The sequence below is a fragment of the Wyeomyia smithii genome, chromosome 2 (assembly GCF_029784165.1).
Source record: "Wyeomyia smithii strain HCP4-BCI-WySm-NY-G18 chromosome 2, ASM2978416v1, whole genome shotgun sequence".
In the NCBI taxonomy this organism is placed as follows: Eukaryota; Metazoa; Arthropoda; class Insecta; order Diptera; family Culicidae; genus Wyeomyia; species Wyeomyia smithii.
The window spans coordinates 245,047,800-245,073,433 of NC_073695.1; the positions used below are offsets into that span (position 1 = coordinate 245,047,800).

The 25,634-nt window shown below is 38.1% G+C and overlaps 2 protein-coding genes across 3 annotated transcripts in view; one reads left to right on the top strand and one right to left on the bottom strand.

Moving 5' to 3' along the window:
- LOC129724634 (echinoderm microtubule-associated protein-like 2) overlaps positions 1-19,858 on the bottom strand; it is an 85,829-nt gene extending 65,971 nt beyond the window's left edge. The window contains exons 1-2 of the mRNA XM_055679694.1: positions 19,592-19,858; positions 19,007-19,380 (exon numbers count right to left, since the gene is read on the bottom strand). The gene's annotated coding sequence lies outside the window, so the exon portion shown is untranslated. The remainder of the gene's footprint in view (positions 1-19,006; positions 19,381-19,591) is intronic.
- Positions 1-25,634, top strand: part of LOC129724635 (neuroglobin-like) — a 397,507-nt gene that overhangs the window by 84,777 nt on the left and 287,096 nt on the right. The gene's annotated exons all lie outside the window — the stretch shown is intronic.

Sequence of the window (25,634 nt, forward strand, 5' to 3'; positions counted from 1 at the left end):
ATGCTGAAAGATTTATTCTAGCATGCACAGATTTAGAGAAAATCAAGTTTTCATAAGAACTCGTACTTTAGTGAATTCAAACTCGTCCCGTAGGGATTCAGGAGACATTACCGCAAAAATGTAGAGCTTAAAATTTGAAGAACGGTGTTGTTGTTTGAATTTTTATAAAAATACGTAGTTTTGTGATTTTGTACTGAAATAATTTGAAAACTCCAAAACTCACTCTTACATATCATATTTCATCCACCTGACATGATTTGATACATGGAGCAATTGATACGTATAAAAATTACCAGTGTTTGCTCAATCTTATTGAAAAATTAAAAAAAAACACAGACATATTTGCGTCTCACAAAAACGGGGAGGGGTCCAGAGGGGTGGCACCTTTACCAAAACTTAGAGCAACTATTCCCCTTGGTTAAAAGTTCAAGTTTTCCCAAATCGGCCGTTCCAGTGCTGAGAACGAGCATTTTCAAAAAAAAAGTTCCGTCCCGGGTCTTTACGGGTTAACGAGGCTTAAGAATTTTCAATAGTACAATAGTTCGAATAAAAAAATGCAATCTCCTGCATTTAGTAGGAATCTTAGAAGATTTTCTAATCGATTGCTGCAAACACGGAAGAAATCCATCAAAAACCAACCGATTTCTTTGCATTTGAAATTGGATATATTTTTCACTTTTTTCGGTTTTAGATTTTCATTTCACATCCCTATGTAGCCGAACTTCCTGAGAAAAGTATTCTACTTCAAAAGACAATTTCCACGTGTTGGTACGTGCTGGAGCACGAAATCTATGTCTGTGGGAGGGAACCTTCACGTTCAGAAACGCGTCTGATAATGTGGTAAAATTTTTAATGTTTTTTGTGCAAATTATTGTACTCAGACAAAAACCTGTTTTGAATTGGATGAGTTTTTAGTGAATAAACGTTAACCGTTTGTTATTCAAAGTTGGTTATGCTGATCGCAGCCTTTGCGCTGCCCCTACAGTGGGGGGTTTACTAAATAAAGTGAAAATTAGACAACTACAACAGAATTTAAATGCATCAAGCACAGAATGTCTGCTTGTGTTGATGCCAGAAAATAATAACCTTCAATTATTTTTTTATTTGCCTTGAAAAAAGCATGTTGCGGCTCAAAATTGGTTGCTAATTACAACCTTTGAGCTGCCCTAACATTGGGGGAATTAAGATACACGGACAACATGCACTGTGGAAGCTATTTCACATTCAGTAAATTAGACGGGTGCGACAAATTTGAATTGCTAGGATGCAACACAGAATGCTTGCTTGCGTTGACAAAAATTATTAACTTTCAATGACTTGTGTATTTGCCTTGAAAAAGACATTTTGATTTCCGAAGTTGGATTTCCTGATGGCAATCTTCATGCTGCCCCAACACGGGGGGAATAGTGGCTGTCTGGCGACACACGCTGAGAAAAACCGCGCTGCTCCTGAGACGTGGTGACCAACCACAGGGCTAGTGCTGCTGCTAAGGAAGGACGACTGCTGTTGTCGCTGTCTAGAACTATTATGAGTGGCTCCGGCTGAAACAGGCTCTTATATAGGCCAAATAGCTATTTTCAATTGCAAGGTATATGATCCTGTCGACCGTGCTTGGGAAGCAAGCATATAACGACCAATCAGAGGTCGAATTTTTCGTTTTGACAAGGCTTGACTATTTTCAATAGTACAACAGTGTGAATAATAAAATTACAATTATCTTATTTTGGGAAGAATCTTAGAAGATTTTCCAATCAATTGCTGCAAGAACGAAGGAAATCCATCGAATACTAACCGATTTATTAACATTTGAAATTGGACATAGTTTTCACTTTTTTCGGTTTTAGATTTTCATTTCACATTCCTATGTAGCCGAACTTCCTGAGAGAAGTATTCTACTTCAAAAAACCTGCCGGACTCGGCCAAGATACGATTTCTTAAACTGTTTAATAAGCTTATCAGGAACAATGTGATCCCAAAAGCTTGGAGACAGGTTAAGATTATCGCAATCAAAAAGCCAGATAAACCTGCCGCAGATCACCGCTCGTACAGGCCGATTGCGATGCTCTCATGCATACGCAAATTGCTTGAAAAAATGATCCTGCGTAGACTTGACAACTGGGCAGAAACAACTAACCAACTATCAGAGACCCAGTTCGGCTTTCGTAGGGGCAAGGGCCCTAACGATTGCCTGGCATTGCTAGCCACAGAAGCGGAAATGGCTCTTGGCAGCAAACAACAAATGACCTCGGTTTTCCTGGATATCACAGGCGCATTTGACTCAGTTTCAATCGAAATTCTTTCCGAGAAACTGCATCAGAGAGGATTCTCCCCTATATTAACAAACTTTTTGATCAACCTGCTGTCTGAAAAGCATTTACTTTTCAACCACGGTTCTTCAACAATAACACGAACAAGCTACATGGGTCTCCCCCAAGGCTCTTGTCTGAGTCCGCTGTTGTACAACTTCTACATCAGTGACATCGACACATGCTTGACGGACGGCTGCACAATGCGCCAGTTAGCTGACGCCTGCGTTGTATCAGTCACGGCGACTCTAGCTGTAGACATGATAAAACAGCCTGCAAAATACGTTAGATAATCTGACCGGTTGGGCCAGTTGTCTTGGAATCGAGTTCTCGCTTGAAAAAACGGAGATGGTAGTCTTTTCAAAAAAGCGACCACCACTTCGCTTCGAGCTAGTTCTGTCCGGAATACCCATCACTCAGTCACCTAGCTTTAAATATCTCGGAGTATGGTATGACTCTAAGTGCACACCAAGGATGCCAACCAAGGATCAATTTTCTTCGGATGGTAACAGGAACATCATGGGGAGCCCATCTAGAGGATTTGATACGACTCTATCAAACCACGATTCTGCCCGTTATAGAATACGGCAGCATATGCTTCAGAGGTGTCGCAGCTTCACACATGCTGAAGCTGGAGAGGATACAATACCGTTGTTTGCGTATCGCTCTAGGCTGCATGCAGTCGACACATACCATGTCCCTAGAGGTCATAGCTGGAATACTACCACTCAAAGAGAGGCTGCTTGAGTTGGCTTTTCGTTTCCTCATTAGATCGGAAATAGCAAATCCAATGCTTATTGCGAACTATGAGAAATGTTTGGAAGTTGTTCAGAAACCCTGTATGTCAGTATACCAGCGGTTCATGTCCATGGAGATAAACCCTTCGGTTGTTGCTCCATCCCGTGAGATTTCAACATCGCTCAACAATTCTTCTGTTGTATTTGATTTGACGATGAAACAAGAAATCCATGGAATTCCCGATCACCTCAAACCAACAGTTGTGCCATCAATATTTTCGGCAAAATTTGGCCACCTCCCAAAACAGAATTCCTTTTTCACGGATAGATCTGTGATGGATGGACAATCCGGATATGGCGTTTTCAACACAGATCATCGCATATCTCGCATACTGGCACAGCCCTGCTCCATATACGTAGCTGAATTAGCTGCCATACACAATTCGCTGCGAATTATCGAGCTCAAGACACCAGACAATTACTTCATCTTCTCGAACAGCCTCAGTTCTATCGAAGCTATCCGATCGATTAAACCGGTCAAGCACCCGTCCTATTTCCTTCCGGAAATTAGACGGATATTAGAAGTGCTGGTTGATCGGTCTTTCATTATCCGCTTTGTGTGGGTCCCCTCTCATTGCTCAATCCCAGGCAATGAAGAAGCTGATTTATTAGCGAAAAGGGGTGCCATAGAAGGAGATATATTTGATAGACCGATCACCTATACCGAGTATTTACATCTGCCCCGACAACTGGCTCTGGAAAACTGGCAGGAAAAATGGGATAAAGACGACCTTGGGCGATGGATGCACTCGATCTCGCCCAAAGTGTCTACAAAAGCTTGGTTCAAAGGGTTAGATTTAACTCGGGATTTCATTCGAGTTATTTCGCGCCTAATGTCCAATCACTATGTTGCAAACGCACACCTCTATCGAATAAACTTAGTCGATAGTAATCTGTGCGAATGTGGAGGGTACGAAGATATTGACCACATAGTCTACGTATGCCCTAAGTACCACAGAGCAAGGGCCAAGCTTATGGATTCTCTCCGGAAACAGAAAGTGACGTTTACAATGCAAATACGGGATGTGCTTGCTAGCCGCAACCCCGTGCTTGTAAGACCCATTTACGACTATTTAAGAGATATCAAGTATCGAATTTGATTATCTTTATGCTTTTTCTCCTAATTTCTCCCAACATAACAATCTTGAAAAGTTTCACGCTAATTCCGTTTTTTTTTTCTTCTTTCTTTCGTTCATCTTTTTCATAGAAACATGAATCATCGCTTCTTTTTGAGAGACATGATCCACCGAACTTAGATATAAGTTTTGATTTCAAAGAGATAAGGAACCATCACCCTCAACGAATAGTAGTAAGGATTAGTATTTAGTTATAAAGAGAAAAACTTTGATGTTAATGTTAGTCGTAGGCTTAAACGACATGTATTTTTAAATTGTATTTTTAAAAGAGAAAAGATGAGAGGGTTTTTATGCCTGTTTGAGGAGGAGCAGTCGGGATACAGGCTCTACTCAAGCTGGCTTTTCCCTACTAGATATTCGGCCCCGTTATGCTTCGCGGTTGGGTCTAAATAAATATTAGAGTTAAAAAAAAAAACTTCGGCAAACACCGGAATCGAGGGATTTGGCTTCGTGAGAACACCGGCCGCAGCCGAGAGTTTCAACTTCGAGAAAGCATCTCGACAACACGCTTGCCTGCTTATCCTAGCGCGGGTTGATTTGATTAGTGATGGAAAATATCGAGCAAAATCCGTTTGCGAGTTTTGTTTTCAATCAAACCTATCTCGCTTTGGCAAGGGAGTGCGAGGTCGCAAAAGCACTTGTTTACTTGTTAATTTAATGGTCATTTAGGATAAACCCTATATGGTATTTTGCAAGTGCAAGAATAATTCGTATGCTTTGTGCCGTCAGCGCTGTCAGCGATAAATCAACAACTATTGTTAGCGCCGAAATTAAACGATATTATCGATAAGAAGCGATCATCCAAATTAACGATAAATATTGATAACTTTGCCATCTGTAGATTTGGCCGTGGAATTTTAATAAATTAGACGCTGACTGGACTATTTGGCATTAATCCTAGAACAGAATACTTTTTGTTTTGTATGGCGTCTGATGATAGAGAAATGCGGTTGAATTAGTTTACTACATATAGCGTTTGTCGGCATTCGCGGGAAGCCCCAAAGAGTGTAATGTTTAATATTGATAATTTGTGGAACATAAAAATATGCAAGAGTAGAAATTTTTCTGAATATATTTTTTTAATTTTTTTTTTTCGCTTGGTTAATTTTTCGAATGGACAAAATTATTGTTCAAAATATTGTCGAAGAAACCATACCGATCGAATAAACCGTTCCACAGTGTTTTATTTTGCCGTTTTCGTGCGATTGGATAAATAGAGAATCAAATGTTGATTATAACCATAATGTATGTTCGGAGATGTTTCAAGATATTCAATCAGGTTGAGATAGATGGTTGATGTCTCCGGCAAAATTTTAGGTGATCTAAAAACAAGAAACTTGGCCGAAGACATCATGTTTCTATCGCTTACATATTATGAGCAACATAAAGTTTTCTATTAAGAGGTACTGAAAATCACAATTTTCATTATAACTTTTTTCTCAGATTTTTCCGAGTTTTCAAACCTTCTACAAAGTTATCAGTCATCCAAAAATGCATGTTTATGCAGAACATTGTTTTTTTATCTCCCAAAATAAAACAGTTTTTTGACATATTTCGATATTTTTGGAGATATTTTCACCTCAACCATCTCCAAATTACGCAATTTTACGCAAGTTGCAAATCCATACGATGAAATAGCTATCTAGAGACTTACAATAATAGGTACAAACTTTTGTATGTAAGAGTATGTAAGCAGCCTTTCCGCCTGATTTTCAAAGCTATTTGATGCCGATTTTTATATAAAAAAAATTAAAAATAAAACAGGTTTGAGTTTCGAAGGTAGCACTAAACGATCATGAGCTAATTATGCATGCACACTTTGGTGACGTTAGTGTTAAAAATAGATTAACCAAAATAGGAGTTTTTTCTTTTATAAATCTTCAGATAAAGAGAATATCATACTAGTAAGATTTCCCGCTGCATTGGTTGCTCATTTCGTCAGATCCTGTTATCACAGAAGCACGTGAGGGGCCAAAAGTGGACATTGAAACTTTTTCTCTGCTCGTCCCTTTTGAAATCGGGTAAAAAGGATAAATGGAATTTGAAAAAAAGCTACTATTTTCATCCACGCCTACATTACTGAGAAAAAATATTTAAATTTAAAAATTTAAATTTCTAAAATATTCACCATTTTTTTTACCCTCACCAAAGCATGCATGCAAGTTAAACTAAAGATCATTTAGTGTCACCTTCGAAACTCAAAACTCTTCATTTTAGAATTTTTGTATATAATAAGCTTTGAAAAACAGGCGGAAAGGCTGCTTACATACTCTTACATACAAAAGTTTGTGCCTATTATTGAAAGTCTTAAGATAGTTATTTTATCGTACAGATTTTCCACTCGCGTAAAATTGCGTAATTTGGAGATGATTGAGGTGAAAATATCCCCAAAAATATCGAAATATGTCAAAAAACTTTGTTATTTTGGGAGATAAAAAAACAATGTTCTGCATAAACATGCATTTTTGGATGACTGATAACTTTGTAGAAGGTTTGAAAACTCGGAAAAATCTGAGAAAAGAGTTATAATGAAAATTGTGATTTTCAGTACCTCTTAATAGAAAACTTTATGTTGCTCATAATATGTAAGCGATAGAAACATGATGTCTTCGGTCAAGTTTCTTGTTTTTAGATCACCTAAAATTTTGCCGGAGACATCAAGCATCTATCTCAACCGCATGAAAAAGTAAATTTTCTATCTCACTTTTAAGTGGATTGATCACTCAACTTCCTACATCGAAAGATGCATTATTGAATATCTTGAAACATCTCCGAACATACATTATGGTTATAATCAACATTTGATTCTCTATTTATCCAATCGCACGAAAACGGCAAAATAAAACACTGTGGAACGGTTTATTCGATCGGTATGGTTTCTTCGACAATATTTTGAACAATAATTTTGTCCATTCGAAAAATTAACCAAGCGAAAAAAAAAATTTAAAAATATATTCAGAAAAATTTCTACTCTTGCATATTTTTATGTTCCACAAATTATGAATATTGAACATTACTCTCTTTGGGGCTTTCCGCAAATGCCGACAAACGCTATATGTAGTAAACTAATTCAACCGCATTTCTCTATCATCAGACGCCATACAGAACAAAAAGTATTCTGTTCTAGGATTATTGCCAAATAGTCCAGTCAGCGTCTAATTTATTAAAATTCCACGGCCAAATCTACAAATGGCAAAGTTATCAATATTTATCGTTAATTTGGATGATCGCTTCTTATCGATAATATCGTTTAATTTCGGCGCTAACAATAGTTGTTGATTTATCGCTGACGGCGCTGACGGCACAAAGCATACGAATTATTTCTTGCACTTGCAAAATACCATATAGGATTAATTCTAAATGACCATTAAATTAACAAGTAAACAAGTGCTTTTGCGACCTCGCACTCCCTTGCCAAAGCGAGATAGGTTTGATTGAAAACATCAAAACTCGCAAACGGATTTTGCTCGATATTTTCCATCGCTAATCAAATCAATCTGCGCTAGGACAAGCAGGCGAACGTGTTGTCGAGATGCTTTCTCGAAGTTGAAACTCTCGGCTAGCAATGGGCGATCTTTGAACAAAAATCGATTCTCCTGCATCAATTAATCAAAATCAATAAAATCGATTCATAAGAAAATCGAGCCTGAAAAATCGATTTAACAAAAAATTTAACAAAAAAAAATTTTTGTTCGGTATAAGCTTTTTACGACTTTTTTTGGTTATATTTATGGAGATTTTGTTTCGTTTGCGTTTTGTGGTTTATGAATCATGTTCATCGAGTTTTCGTACACAACATCTACTAACGATACGGCTTTTTTAGTTTATTGCCAACTTCTTTAACCGCGTGTACTCTTAGCGTTTTTTTTTCCACTAAAAGTTTTCGTTGTCGCTCATCCCATAAACCATTTCACGGGACGTTTGGGAACTTGATTCATGAACGAAATTTTGACAGAAAGTTTGGAACCGCTGACATAATGCACTTGAAAGCATCAAGAACATCAGCAGGATCCGCTATCTAAAAGAGTGTAATTTTTCTAAGCAAAACGTGATTTTTTAAAACTTTATATCATTTTCCTTCGGTTTTTAAATGCAAAATAAAAACTCGCTCTAAATCGTTACAATGACAGTTGGTAGATGGGCGAACTGTCATTGTAGCGGTTTCGAGCAGATTTCAAGAAGTTTTAAATCGTGATTTAAAAAGCGAAGGACAATGATAGATTTTTTTTTTAAATCACGTTTTACTTGGAAAATTCAGATCATTCAGATGATATGAAAAACTGATATAGCTGAACAACCCAATTCATAAAAAAATCGGAACATCGGCAGAACAAACTCAAATAAACAAAAATGGCGAGCGCGACACCATGCAGAACAGAATACAGCACGGCATATACACGACCATTCAATTCAACTTTTGCAATATTTGAGTTAACGAGTACCCCGCTACTCATAGTTGAAAAATAAGCGATATGCCTTTTCTACCTAAATCAAAAAATTGGTGCTTGATAGTAAACACCCACAACGATAGTAAACAACTTCTCTACGAAAGCCAATTTTCAAAAAGTGCACTTGCAGAGGTAGCAAATATGAAATAATGTTGGCTAATATCCAAAATGGTAAATTCAATATCCAATGCAATGCAAAATTTCAGCTAAATCGGAATTCAGGAGTATTTGGTCTAAATTTCACTTTCTCGACTTATGAAGAAAAGCACAGTTTGTAATAGTTTTTTTTTTTGTGCCAAATGTCTTATGCCTTGTTCACACTATAGCAGATATCACGTGATATCGTGATCTTGAAACATACATACATCTAGTTTTCACGGAAAATTTGGAGTATGGGATTTGAAATCAAGATGGGCGATATTACATCGTGTGAACTGTTTATTAGAAATGTATAAAACGTCGAGGTCGGGTGTTATCCAAAGAATCGAAATTTTACTAACTGTTCGTGAAGGCGAAATTTTGAACACTACTTCTAAATGAAACTGTCAAAGTCAATTTCCATTGCCACCCCAATGTACACCAATCAGATAGTAATGATTGTATACAATATATGTCAAACTTTCGAGACGCGTCTTGTGGTCTGGTAATTTATGTTCAGTTCGAGGTGCAAACTTGTCTCGTCGTTCTTCTATCCTCGCTAGGGACGGGCGAACGGCTTACGAGCCGTTCATATGAACCGGTTCTTAGGAAAGAGCGAAAGAACGAACGGCTCACGAAAAAGAACCACGGTTCTTTGGGCGCACCAGAACTGTTTGGTTCGCGCGAACCCGAAGTTTACTGAGACAACATGAACTGTCAACGCTCGTGAATCATTGTGAACCATGAGTCGGTTTAGAGCCGCTCTTGCAAAAGAGCCGTTTCACCCACCCCTAATCCTTGATATATTTCACAACGCATGCGTATCAGCCAAATTTCATACGGGTTTGTCTATTGATGTCGCGTTTACAAAGGCAAAAAATGGTTACTGCGTTAAAAATACTGGAGGGACTTAATTTGGCTTTCAACTCGACGGCAAGGTTATCCAGCTTCCCTGACCTACAGAAAACGTCAAAATAGGCTGCGTGCACTATACGCCATTACCGTTCGTGAAAAGCTGGATATGCTGGATATGGGGGTGGTGACATACTCATGAAAAAAGTTGTCATGGACGTAGACAATTGTTTGAACCAACAAAAACATTTGAAATGCGTTTTTCTCGGTTTCATGTCTATTGAATTTTAGCCCATTCTTCAACTATGGACATCCCGGTAAAAAATTGACACATTTTTCAGATCAGTGTCCGAATTCCGAGCACACACTTCTTCGGAGAGAAAAAAATTTCGTATACTATCAATAAAGAATTTTTCTTCTCTTCAAAAAAAAAAGTGTTCTCGGAATTCGGCCGCAGATTACGTTAGCAACAATAAATGCAATCACTATTGTTTTCAATCCGTTTTGCACACATTTATTTTTCAGGCGGAAAAAAACGATCTTGCCATCCAAAGGATCGATTCAGCAGAAGATCGCGCGCAGAGAAATCGATTCAAAAAATCCGCCGGTGTTTTCACGAAGCCAAATCCCTCGATTCCGGTTTTTGCCGAAGTTTGAAACACCCGTGGCGAGAATGAAAAATAAATTTTCGACGTAAATTTTCAAACGCGTTTTTTTTGAAACTATGATTTTCGAGTTGTGCCAGTGTTGCACGAAACCGACGACATTTCGTCCTGCCGAATCGCATCGCGCCGTTGTTTGCGTTCTGCATAACCGTAGCCAAACACTAAGCGACGCGAACAAGTAATAATAGTCAGAGTATGCATGTAGATGAAGATAATTAACTTTGGATTATAGCGCAAAACGAGAAAATATTAACTCTTCAAATTATCATTTGTGTTCTTCAAACTTCAGTTGTTCAATTTAATATCCGATAAAATGTTTGTTTATTATCTTATGAAGCTCTTATATAGGCCAAATGATGCATTCCCAATTTACTAGGTCCATAACTCTGCCGACCGTGCTTGGGAAAGCGTGGTATAACGACCAATCAGAGATCGAATTTTGTGTTTTGACAAGGCTTAAGAATTTTCAATAGTACTATAGTTCGAATGATAAAATTGCAATTTCATGCATTTGGTAGGAATTTTAGAAGATTTTCTAATCGATTGTTGCAAAAACGAAGGAAATCCATCGAAAACTAACCGATTTATTAGCATTTGAATTTTTTCTCACTTTTTTCAGTTTTAGATTTTCATGTCACATCCCTATGTAGCCGAACTCCCTGAGAGAAGTATTCTACTCAAAATTAAATCTTCATTAATTCATTTGTTGTCCTTATAAGGACAATTGTTCAATTTATCATAGGATGTAGTGTTCATCTTACATCTCTGTGTTACCTTGACAGTGAGGACTAAGGCGCACGGTCAAACACAATAAGAAAGGTGTTTTCACATTGAAAACTAGGAACGGCTTTACTGGAGGATGTGTTGGCAAATGCATCTACCGCTAATACCGCCACTATCATACGAAAGCGCGTCGTTTCATGTGGGGAATATCAACAACGGAAAATAACGCGCGTCTAAGCATAACCCGAACTGTTTCGCCGTGCTGCTTCCATTTACTTCCACATCGGCCTCAGGGAAGTACCGGCTGCATCTACCGCTGAGGCTGTCACTATACTGCTATTGGTACCAAAAGCTATTAACTCTTCAAATAAGTGTTTCATTTGTTCTCAAAAGAACAATTGTTCAATTCAAAATCGAATTTACGCAATCGCATCTCTGTAATATTACCGATAATAATATTCTTCTGAACAAAATGACACCACTTGCCCATTAGGCCTCTGCCATAATAGACGCGAAAAGCGACGCGAACCGATTCGCTCGGCTGTAGGTTAATGTACACCCATCAGTAGAGCTGTGTCGTTGCATCAGCTGACCCTGCTACTATCGATGCTGATATACCCGCTGCAACAGCTACGCTACGCATAGCCATGCCACAGTTGTGGCCGCTATACGCTGGCCCAACTGCTGAGCAACTGCAACGCTATCCGTAGCCATGCCACAGTTGTGGCCGCTATACGCTGCCATTGGTATCCGCTGTACCTGCATCTGCTGGCCCAGCTGCTATCGATGCTGAGATCCGCTGAAACTGCTACGCTTATCCGCAGCCATGCCACAGTTGTGGCCGCTATCCGCTATCAATGGTATCTACTGCACTTCTCCCGTTGCTGCTAAGGGAGGACTGCTGTTGTCGCTGTCTAGAACTATTATGAGCGGCTTCGGCTGAAACAGGCTCTTATATAGGCCAAACAGCATGTTTTCAATTGCAAGGTATATGATTCTGTCGACCGTGCTTGGGAAGCAATCATATAACGACCAATCAGAGGTCGAATTTTTCGTTTTGACAAGGATTGACTATTTTCAATAGTACAATGGTGTGAATAATAAAATTACAATCATCTTCTTTTGGGAAGAATCTTAGAAGATTTTCCAATCTATTGCTGCAAGAACGAAGGAAATCCATCGAATACTATCCGATTTATTAGCATTTGAAATTGGACATATTTTCCACTTTTTTCGGTTTTAGATTTTCATTTCACATCCCTGCGTAGCCGAACTTCCTGAGAGAAGTATTCTACTTCAAAACAGCCACTGCCACCGGTGGTTCGGCTATCGCTCTACGTGTTGTCGCTTCAACACTAACATTCAGTGGCAGTTGCAATACACGCCGAAACACAGTTCGGTGTTTCGACCATGGCTGCTACCTAAACGTTAAAGAATACTACAAGGTATATAGCCCTAGGGGTTGTATGAAACGGTGACGTAGGACTAAATGTAGGGGAATTGCATGTAAAATGAACAGGGGTGGTAAAATGGACACCCGTTCAAATCTCGACTATTACGTTGAAAAATAGTACAAACTTCTTTGGCACCTCATCTTAGAGGCACTAGAAGCTATTTGAGTCAAAGTATGTGACATGAAACAGTCGAACAGTCAAAATAATAAACAAAAACAAAAAACACGTGTGCATTCGTGGTGATGTTATTTTTGGCCTACAAGAAGTAAGGTTTTTTCTATTGTAAAACAGTATTTTATAACGGTTTTTCTGCTAATATCTGTACTCAGACTACTAACCAGCAGAAATCATCAAAGGTTAGTAATTGTTTAAATGATTTCTCGAAACATTTAGGTATTTTCAATAATATGTATGTGCGGGTAAAATGGACAGTCGTGTTAATTTCCATTGAAAAACTTAGCTGCTTCGTGTTTATATCAGAAAAACGCAAAGTTATACTCGGACCGATGAACAGATAACCGCGGCTAAACGTACCGTTCAATTCGGAAGTTTCTTGTGGATATGGTCATATATTGTTATTAATTCTACGATAAACAGTGAAAATTGAACTGTTGGTGAATGCACAAGTGTGTCACGTGCTATGGAACAAGATTTTACTATCCGAAAAGAGAAAAATAATGTTCACGCCCAAGGTGTTCATATTACCACCATCGGTAGCATTGAATGTTTTGCTTGGCCGCGCATAATGAAGTTTGCTTTCCGCTGTGCCAGCAAAATATTCTGCAGCGTACGATGGTAACTGTTGCTGCTGTATCCAAAATAAAGGTCCGCAGTGCCTGGAAGTTGACTCGTATGCAGCTCTCGTTTCTCAAAGTCGCGTACCTCTAACAGCTATACTCTACTCGCTATTGTGTGACAAATTAGACTGAAGCTGAATTTTCCACATGCAGTCTTTCGTGTCGAGTTCATCGTAGATTTTTGCCATTAAGGCGTGGCCACGCAGCTTAGAGAAAGAGAAACAAACCAAAACACCTTCGATACTGCTGAGTGATTTTCATAAGAATCAAAAGAAAGTTTTCGCTTTCCCGAAACGAAAACCACTCTGGTTCTTAGATTAACTAATTTTCGTTACTAATATTTAACTGATAACGGTGTTCGAGTGGGCACAAACAAACAAATAGACCGGAAAGTCATTCAATTCAGCAGTGAAAATTCTTGAAATGAGAGTTACATCTTAATATAAGTGAATAGTGATAAACTATTCATAGGCAATACTACCGTTTATCTTTGGTGCGCCCTGGTCGTTATTGTAAAAATGATTATTGAGAAATAGATGAATATTTCACACAAGCAGTAGCTGTAAAAATTCTCATAACTCTTATCTTCAAACATTTAGTTTGACCTCCGGAGCCACACTTGTGTTGATCAGTCTAATCGGACTTTTATTTTGACCATTATGTGTTAAATTGTAAAAATATTGTAAGTCTATTCTCTCAAAGATTACACGACTTATTTAAAGAAAACAGATGTCAAACGAACAGGTTGTTCCTCAAACTTACGAAGAATCAAAACCCAAAGGCCGTTTAAAACTAGCTGCTTTGACCAAAATTCGGAATTAGCAGTCATTATGATAGAAAAATTATTTATTTAGTACAAATATTACGTCAAATTTCAAATACTATGCTCCAATTATTCCTTCAAATACAACATCAATATTCTAAAATCCAAAGATACCTTTATTGGATTATATTCAGCATCATCCCAGGTACTGAAAAACTCACATTGCGTAATGTTTGTCTCTGAAGAAACCTGAAGCTACTGTCTAGTAATTTAAAATGGCGTCTGAAGATGATTTCTGGCCTGCGGGTATCAAACCGCTACCCCAAATCGTATTGGATTATATTTGTCACTTAAGGCTGTTGATCGGAAACTGTCGCCATCTTCGCCATCGAAATGCCCAGATTAGGCAGTTCGGCAATTTTATGATGGATTTTATGATTTTATGATTATCAGGCAACCAGAAGTGGTCATCTGGATTAAAAATGGGGTTTGAGGTCGGATTCTGGCCACTGGGTATAATCCAGGTTTCAAGAACCCATATTGATTGGTATTTGCCCATTCATTTGATGCCCCTCAGTAACGATCAGTAATATCAACTGCGTTAAAGAATTCTATTTTCACTGATAAGATCATTCAAATTAATGTATAAGGAACAACATTCAATTATACATTATTTCATTTTATACGTCTACTGACTAAATTTGACATAAACAATCTAAATATTTATACGCAGTATATGAGTAAAAATCGATTATACCACAATCAAAACAAAATCGCATCATATATTTGAAATAATTGAATGTTATTTGCATGTATATGTTCATATGTGTAAGAATGTTATATTTTAAATGTTCGGTATAGTCGTACTGTTGGATACCAAAAATTTGTTGTTTATAATGAAAAACAATTCCAGCAGAAATTATCAAGGTGTGTTTTTTAAGTGTTGGAGTAAATCTACTTTAACAAATAATAAGTTCGAATGAGAAAGGCTGGGTCTTACCGCTAGGTGAATTCATTTAGGTTTTTTGCCTTGATTCTATGTATGATTTTTTGATGAAGTTTGATGCAAAACCAAATTTCCCCGAGTTTGAACATATTTCAACTCAAGAGGCAACAATGGTACCATTTTGAATTTTTGAGAAATCGGAAATTTACGATGTTTTTTCGACGCCATTTTGTTTCGAAGCCAGATATTAAAATTCTAAATATTAGCATTTTCTTACCCATCTTTTAATAAACAGATCTTAAATCAGACAAAAACTGAACTCAAAACGGTGATTCTACGAAACCGGTTTTAGCATGGTTTTAGTATATTTCACAAAGCGAAATAATATCGATTATTTCTGAGCATTAATGGTAATGCGCTAATATCTAGAAGTGGTAGTCGAATTGTATCTGATATTGAGTAGAAAAGTCTCAGAAATCGATTGGTAGGTGTCTGATCTACGTAAAATGTCAGCAACATTTCGATTTTGCTCCAATTTCCCTACAATACTAAAATAGGTTTATCTCGGCATTAAATTAACTTATTTGAAATCTGTTTAATGTAGTATCAAGAGTGTAAGTGATACTCAAAGATACAATAACAATTTGTTTTCACATGATCCTCTCCTTTTTGCGGGGACCTACCGATTCACGGTAGACACTTTTCGGATGTAACTGACGTTAGGTCTTTTCGGGGGCCAAACATCGACTTTGACCATTATCCTGTCGTTTGTAAGATCCGCGTACAGTTGTCAAACATGCTGAAACCTCACACAGCGGTACAGCGATACAGCGGTTGAAAGCTGATGGTGTGGCAGAAGAATACGCGAAAGAACTGGATCAACGGATCGCAGAACAGCAGGAGCAATAAATGGAAGACAAAAACGGGCTTTGGAGTAGTATTCACAGTGCCATAGAAATGACTGCAACAGAGGTTCTGTTCTGTTGTCGATACTTGGCGGTAATTTGGAAGATAGAGTGAAAGACGTAGACGAATGAATCACGAGTCATACCAGATTTACAAACATGCTAATATATAGCGAATTCCTTTATTCCACCAGCTCACCTCGTTTTGACCTGGAAGCGCACTAACTGCTGTCAAAACCCTTCTTTATTCGCTCGATTTTGACCCAGTTTTGACCTGCCGTGCTACCCGAAGCGCACTGTAAAATTTGTCAGCTTCAACCCACCACCGCACGTGCTAAGTTTGTAAACAATTATCTTATTATTATTTCTTTCTTACTTGCGTCTTAAATGGCGATGACGTTTTATTATTTCTCGGCAGTTTTGCCCGCACACAGTGGAATAAAAAAATTCGCTAATAGTGAACAAGCTTAGGAAAATGACTGGAGAGCGACACTATACTGACGACTTTTCTCTCTCTTCACTCTAACAGCCTCATGCATGAGCTATTCATGAGAGCTCACATACAGCTACAGCTTAAACAAGACAAAGAAACTGTCTTGTGTTGCGTACGACAGCTCATTTTTGCGCATGTATTTTGTTCGTTCGGACATGACAGCCTAGTTTGCTCATTTTGAGGATGTCCTGTTCCTGTTGACGGTCTGCTGATCGGCTGCGGCTGTCGTCGACTTGCATTTTTTCGTTTCTCCTTTTTCACAGGCCGGTGGCATATTGAATACAAAGCAAACCGTTTCCATTGTTGATATTATTCCCCACGTAAGAAAAAACGTGCTTCGCACCATCTCTCTCTCATTCTTTCATCGGCCTTACTGTCGTGATCATAATCACCTGGCATCCCGCTCGGATTCGTGTGGAACGATGTCGGAAGAATACAGGCTGTCATTCGCGACAGCTTGGAAATACCAACAGACATATGAAGATGAAAAATAACAGTCCGTATGGAGTTGCATGTGTGCTGTCGTCAGTTGCTGTCAGACTGTTCACCGAACGTGTGAGGAGCAGAGAGAGCTGTGCAATACAATGAGAGCCGGATCAGTTGAAAATTTGCTGTCATTGCCTTGCAGTCATTTTCATAACACTATTAGTGAAGGTATAACAGCGGGGCAAGCTTCAGTGGGCTGGACATGTGGCCAGAATGTCTGACGGGAGAGCGGCCTAAACTGGTGGTAGTAGGCCTCGCACTCGGTGGATGTACGCGGTTGAAGAAGAGGCATTTTCTGCTGGTATACGAGGGGACTGGAGAACGGCTACCCAAGACAAAAGAAGCCTTAGACCGGCCTTAGACAGGAGAGAATATTTAAATATAAGGGGGCACCGTAAGAAAAATGCTCCTAATGACGAATGTGTCTGGCATATGTTCTATCTCCAAAAAGTGTTCATCGTTTCACTTTTTCTTTTTAACTGTAAAATTAACTCAGCCATCTGACCGTTGAGGTTTGGTGCGCTTTCAAAACCTACTGCTTTGTAGTGTTGGCCCAGAAAAAAACTGACTAAATTGATGAACTAATTAATTAGTAGAAAATGACCAATTGATCATCTAAACCACCTCGCTTCATTAAACGTAGTTGATCACAACTGTAAGGGGCGATTCTAGTAACCCTGTGTCCATATTGAGCTGCTGCTCAGAGTGCACAAGCACAGCGCGCTTGGCAACGAAATTCGATGTCCTAAAGCAGCGGTTCTCAACCTTTTTTTGTTCGCGTACCCCTTGGCAATATTTTTCATATCGATTGTACTCTCTGGCTTAGAAAGTTCTCGCAGAATTGGAGAGAATATTGGTAGGTCATGTTGTGGTAGTCTAGTACAGGTTCAAAATTGTACTATGGTTTGTTTGATTGCTACAACACTCATGATTTAAAAGCAAGATTGAATAGCAAATAAAGTATTGTAAAGAAAAATTACTTTGTCCGCCATTACTGATTTTTCTTTCGCGAAGGCTTTCGAGTACCTCCAGGGGTACGCGTACCCCAGGTTGAGAAACGCTGTCCTAAAGCAACAATAATATCTCGACAACACTATCTTCAACCCCCGTCGACCATATGTTGCGAAAAGGCCTTTTTCTACACGGTTTGATCTCACGTTCCGCAACGTCCAACGACCGATCGAAAGCCATCTGACTTCAACGCGTCGTTGGCAAGGTTGCAGCGAGTGTGACGGAACAAACATAGCCGTTGCGTTAGTGTGCGCGTCGTCAACAAAAGCAAGCCAAGATAAATAAAAAACTTGCTCAACTCTCCATGGTAACCACCATGGATGCCGCGCTCACTTTGCCTAGCGACGGACGATTGTGGTCAGCAGGCGCAGAGTGTCATTAGTAGAGCAGCACAGCAAATGGCAAACAATATGCTCACCGGTTGCTTTGATGTACGCTTCGGAGAACCTCTCGGAGCGGTGTTTTATTCTGATGGTTGTGTATAGTTTCACGGTGTTCTCTGTATTGAGACTAATTTTTTACACTTCTTCACAGCAGTGTGTACCGTGCTTGCAACAATACGCGGATAGTCACCATTTATAAAATGTATAAAACTATTGGATTCAATTAAAACCAAATTAAGCCAAAATAGAATCAGGGCAACAATTGATGACGATTGTTGCATCGGAGTCAAGCTGAAACATAAGTTACAAAGCACTCGAAGATTTGATGTAAAGAGGTTCCTACCATTACCTGAATTTTGATTATTATATTTGTTTGTGATTTGTTTCAACTAATTTGTTTCATTTATTGTTTTATTCACAATTTTTGTTCTTTAAACAAAATAAAACTCGTTTGATTGTATTTTATTTGGTCTTCATCTATTCTTGGAAAAAGTGGTGGAATAATAAAAATCCAAATTGTATTTAAATAATTCAAAAGAAATTTAATTCATAAGTACGCTTAACTTGATAGAAAACTTGATTTTTTTCAAACATAATAGAGAGATATTCACATGCTATTAAAAAATGCGAAAATTGTATTTAATAAATAAAAATTATATTTATGTTTAGTAAATAGTTGTTATTAAGAATTTACAATACTCACCGTTGATTGTGAACAAAAAATCCGCCTGACCCGTGTTTTCACGGTAACTTCCGTGATCCAGATTTTTTTCTAAATCCGCTTAAACAGAAACAACTAACGAAGTCAAATTTTCTGCTTTATGGACACACAAACAGGGAACACTAGGCAAGTTTGTTTGCACCGAGCTTTGCCCTAGGCTCTGGCTCTAGGAATTCACGGTGTTACTCACTTCTCTACAGGGCACTTTTTTCCGCGAAGCTGCAATAAGCTTCAAATGCTAGACACGACGTTTTGCTTGGTTCGGATGATGCACCACTGCACTGCACTACTGCTGGCTGCTGGACACATAACCCAACCGGAACGCCGGAGGCCACGAAAAGCGGACTGGAAACTAGCTAAAACAATGAAAAAAAAAACGACAACACTCTGAAGCCGATCGAACCGTGCATAAACTGGCTGATGTGCAGTTTATCGTTTTAGTAGGCCTTGCACTGCACACACTCAGACACGACACCAGCCAAGGGGCGATAATTCACGAATCTCGCTTGCTCAGCAAACAAGTCAATCAGGCCAAATAAAAGCCACAAAATTCGCTCATTTGTTTACCCAAAACGGAACGACGTTCGACAGGGGGACGAAAGTTTCCTTTTTTTATTGTTTTTCTCCTTTTCTATTTTATGTTTTCTGAAGCGGATGTAACATCCTCCTCTGCAATCTGCCTTGTTTTTTTCGAATTTTACGACACAACTATTACGGCACTAGCTGCGATCGCAGCATAATGAACTAAATGACTAACTTTATGCTTTAACATTTTTTTTTCCATCGACCACCAGCACCAGCACCGCACGACGGAAGGAAACCAAACTCGACTCGACTGTCTGTGACTCCACTCATTCACAGGTACTTGATCGCGGGTACGCACCATTATGCTATTTGCGACATACCTTTAGTGCCCAAGATCGAGTGTGGTTGTGTGAACACGATACAGGGGGTTGTTCACTGGTCGTTTGGTAGCGGATTAGCTTACGTCGCTCAACGAACAACCTGAACATCCCTACACACCGACTGAACGCGCAATAAACGCACATCCAGACAGGTAAACCCTGCTGTTCGCTTTTGATTACCAGCCAGAAGCCATACACAAACGTAGAGGCCCGCTGTCCGGTTACGCGTTTCGAGTAGAGCAGTGTGCCGTCAACACCTTTCAATCGGCCGCCGCCGCCGGCAATGATTTTGTGTTAGAATAAAATTTATGTTTATCCAATATTGCAATCATCAAATATATGTTCTCTTCTATGACTTAAAATATCTGAAAGAGTTGAAGTTGGAATGAATTTTAGATGCAAAAACAACATACATGTTGAAAAATTTATTCACGCAAACGAGAGAATATCAATATTTAAGGTGAGATAAACTATATTAAATTACAGCTGACCTTGAGGTACGAAGCAGGCCTAACAAGTCACTCGTCGTAGGTTCGAGTCCCGGTTCGGCAGAGACGGTCAGTGTCAGTAGGATCATAGCGTTAGACCCGCAATTGTCCTGTACACTAAAACAGTAGGCTGCCAGGTCTATGTATATAAACATAAAGTAGAGTTCCGAATCGGATTGTAGCACCAAGGCTCTGCTTTTTAAACTATATTGAATTTTTGAGTAGAGTGAAAGCAGAAGAACAAACTGTCAACTAGCCTGCATAAATTTTCTATATATATTATGGAAACACAAATATGTTTATATCTAGAGCATCAGATTATTCGCCCAAATGAAAGATTTCGCCATATCGTGACATTTTTGTTTGTACTGTTCACGAGTATACAGAAGTGATGCTTTCAAAAAAAAATCCTTCAATTTCCAATCCTTCAATCTTTTAAGAACTATTACGCAGCTCATCATTCAAATATATTTATCATCGTAAATGTGAACGATGCCCGAATCGACTGTGTATTTCGAACATATTTTTCTCAAGAAACTCGAGAAGCATTATACTTTAGAATTTATTTGTGGATTTAAACAGATTGATATAATATAGAGACAGTCGTGATATCAGTTGATGAAAGAGCGTTTGCTTTTAGAAAGTTAGTGTTGTTTTTTGTATGCTTTTAGAATGTTAATTACTCTAAGCGCCATAATTTACGATGACTACGAGAACCATTCTAAGAAAAATCTAAACAATCACAGCTAAGGAAATCCAAAACCACTGTCACTGTAATCGTAGGCATTACGAGTGATCAATTAGAAGTTCCGTTGCAAAAATATCACTGAAGAATGTTCGTCATGGTAGAACTAACAAGAAAAATCAATTGTTAGTACCTAGCTCCAGCATCAAAAACTATCATTGATTGATCAATAGTAGGGATGTTACGGGCGGATGTTGAGAATGAATATCTCTTCAAAACATTCTGTACAAATATTTTCCTTCGTGTATTTGCTGCTGACTCAAATAACTTTTACACTGGGAAAGTAAAAGGTAATGCGAAATAAGCAAAATGAAACACAGGGGATGGTACGAATATTCCCATCCGCAACCGTATGAGTAGAACATCCGCATGGAAATTGGCATCCGCATCTACATCTGCATCCGTTATCACATATCCGCATCCGCATCTGCAGATGTTTAAAGAAACATATCCGTAACATCCCTGATCAATAGTATGAGGAACCGACATTCACGTCGCCTGAAGATGCAAAACACCTAGAGCGAATCTAGTTTTGCTGTGACCATCGGAAACCAAACGTTCAAGAAAAAGATACACCGATCAAGTGATAATGTAGAGATAGTACTTTAAGAATAATCAGGTAAACCAGGTAAATTAACTAAAATGCTGATCGATATATATGTTCTACATAACAATTTATAAAATTTATCATACTCGATTGAAAATATATTTTTTTTTTTAGAACATAAGATTCGCTACCTGCCATATGATTGGAATCGCTTCGCTGAGTATTGCAACACCTTATTTTATTATTGCAGCACTTCGCAAAAGTTTAGCATCACTTAACAGGGGCAGATATGTCTAACTCTATCTCGTGATTCCAAAATCCTAGAAAGTTGTGGTCTTCAGCAAAGTTGCTCAGGAGACCAAGGGCTTATAGTCGGCGAACAGAATAGTTTGGAAGTCAGCCGAAACGCAACGGTTTTCAATTTAATTTATATTAATAATCCCACATCTCAGAGAGTTGCGATTTTCAGTAAAGTTGCTCAGGAGGTGAAGGGCGATTGTGATCAGTTGACAAGATAGATCTGAATTTAGCCGCGATGCAGCGGTAGTGGGCATGCAGTTTTCAGTGTTTTAAACTCAATTCAGCACTATAATCCCACCACTTGGAGAGTTGCTATTTTCAGCAAAATTGTTCAGAAGGTCAAGAGTTTCTGGTTGACTAAAAGTAAAGGTGGGAACCAGCTCAATGTGGTGCTAGTGTGCACAACGTTTCCAGTATTTTCTACTTACTTTATCTTGTGAGTGCAACCGCTTGGAAAGTTGCAGTATTCAGCAGCTCGACGAGTATTCTGAGAAGAATTTCGATTTAATGATTAGTTTATAATATTATTTCGATCCTAATTTTGTGATCGATAAAAAAATCTTGGATTCCTCAAGATAACCTCCATTCGCTGTAAACCGCTACGTTCGAAACGATCATAAGAACTAACTTATTACTCGCCAGAAATTAAAATCTGACAGCGTGTATGCTCATCTCAGCCGATGAGCTTGACAAAGTTGTATAAATTGTAAGATACTATACCAGCTGTTTCAAGCGAATAAATAATCTATGTTATGTTGTACTAGCGGACATGCGGAATACAAACGAAAATTCGAAAATGACGATGGAGAACCTTGTGATCAAATATGTTTATAACTTCTTTGGTTTCTATCAAAATCGACGTCAAGGGAAAACTATTATTCCAGAATTCACGATCATCCTCAAAACGGTTTTGTAGAATTATCTATATAAGAGCAAAAGTATATGCAAAATTTAATCGACTACCTTGCCCCATAGTGGACTACGAGATGGTTTTAACTATGGTGGGTAGTAGGAATCGCATGATGAGTTGAAATCAAAATACGAAGAATTGCATGCAAACTGGCACCACATAGCGGGAGAATTCAGTACGTTTTGGTTTGGTTAACACCACAATTTTATGGCAGGCCGGAATCGTGAATTAGGTACAAAATATGACAAATTTCGTGCTTACTAGCACCACATAGGGGTCGAGTTCCCCAATGAATTGGCCACCATACAGCAGCCCTTGAGCTTCTGAACAAGTTTACTGAAGACCGCAACTTTCTAGGTCGTCGAAAACACGGGCGTGCTGCAATATTCAGTGATGCGATTCCACACTTATGGCGAGTAGTGTATATAAAGCGGAATGTCTATATTAGCAGTCTGATCTGATTTTTATATTGGCGTGAAATCATAATATATTCACAGCTTTAGATCTCGAACACACAAACTGCAACGTAAGTTAATCTTGTTAGAAAAACAATATCAGGGCTTAGGCGTCATCCAATACTTACGTAACGCAAAAAACTATTTTTTTTTGATAACCAATTTGATTTAAACTGGATAAGAATATTTTGATAAACAGTCAACAGTTGAAAATTGTGTATTTAAATGATCCAGAAGGGGGAGAAGGTAGATTACATATATTTGGATCAATTTTGTAATCACAAGATAGTTATCTTTAATCATTTTGCTTTATTTTCTTTTTTCTATTCACGAGTACGACTAGCGATCAACAGGCAATTCAAGTAGTAGAAGAAGAAGGGATAAACTTGTATTTTAAACATCCAATCGATCATGAAGCATTTAGTGGAAAGTATGCATTTTTAAAATTTGTGCAAAACCAGAGCTGAAGATAAAAATAATCTAGTTTAAGGCAAGCCACAAACATCTACAATGCGACATGAGTGTTTTGAAAAACGTTAATTGGAATGGTTGAATATTATTACCTTCAATACTATAAATTTGTAAAGTTTGTGTAACAATTTTGTTTTCTGGTGATATCACAATCATTGATGTGTTAAATCCTACACACTTTCTTTGCTCTTAGCAGGAAGCTCTGAACTTGTTGTTTTTTTCTTTTTGAAAATATGTCCATTTCTCCTGGAAGCTTTCAGTCCTTTGTTTTCTCCAAACTCACCTCATTCTTTGTTTTATTTTATACAGACTTTATAATATACAAGATGTTATTATTTAATCCTCAAAAGATAATCTTATTTTGGCGTTAAATTGATACATGAATTTTAAATCATTTAAAATGCAAGTTTTTGTTCAAAATTTATCATTGAGTTATTATTACGATTTTAATACATCGATACATAATAAATCCCTGAATTCAATTTTTTGAAAAATGAAAACGGATTCGCACTATTTGTAAAAGAATAGGGTAATGTCACTAAAAGCGAGAAGTCAAACTGACGCAGGCTATCTTTCTAGGATAACAAAAAAATAAGTGAAAATTAGAACATCCTGCCAAAAACCAGTAACGATTTTAAGACCTTTCAAGAATGTTTAATTCTATGAAATGTCACCACGAATTTATTGAGCAAATTTAACCGTACCTTATAACTTTTTTCTCTGACAAAATATCATTTGTATTTAAAGTAATAAAAAAATACGCTAGTTTTCAAAGTAAAATAATTTGGTTTGTGATACTTTAGTAATTATTTGTAATCCAATTGTCACAGAGGCTATAAAAAGGAAAATCAAAATCACGCAAGTTTTTCTACAAAATTTGTTTCTACGTTATTTTTTTAACATTTAGGGGACAGTTTTGAGAAAACGTTTTATTTTTGTGACTCTCGTGTGGATTGGGCAACTTATAGATCCGAAACGGAAGACAAATTGTTCACCTAGTTAATTCCTCGAAACTGCCATTATTGGCACCGTTTTGACGAAACATGGATCGATATCGTTCGTCGTTGACGGCAAGATTTCGTTCAAGGTCGTCTTAAAAAAAATGGCAAATAATTCCATAAGCCCATAAACTACACTAGACTGTTGTAATAATTTGGTGGGAAATCGGAATATTTATAGTTTGCTTGTCTTTCAGTCACGCGCACGATAAACGAAAGTTACTCAAATTGCCTTTTTCCCAAGCAAACTCTGAACCTGAGGTACACTAAAGTTTGTTATTTTTTTGAAGGTAGCAACGCAAACACTCATGTTCTGACTACAAGTTACCTTTGCTTTTAGTCCTCCACTAACCTCCTCTCGCCAAGTATGAAGCCAGTCGTAAGGAAATCAAAGGTAACTGCGTCCTAACTAATATTCGGCATACGTGTTAAATTAGCACATGGCTATAGGTTCTGATGCAGGTGCATCGGCAAAAACCGCCAAAACCGTAACAAAGGGCGGAAGGCAATTTCAAGATGTAAGAAAGACATTGTATCAAAGATATCAAGCATGTAAATGAAATCTAAAAATAGCCAAACCACTGTCAGTTGATTATGAACGTTACATTATAGTTACATGTCCATTAAGTTCTATGGCATTACCATCAAAGTTAGGTTGTCAAGTGATGGAATAAGGCAGTACCTGTTGTAATTCTTTGAGGATAGACTATGAAAAATTCAAGAAACATGATGGGGATTATAAACCTTTTTGCTCGAGAAAATAAGCAGTTTGGATTTTTCAAGTGCGTAGC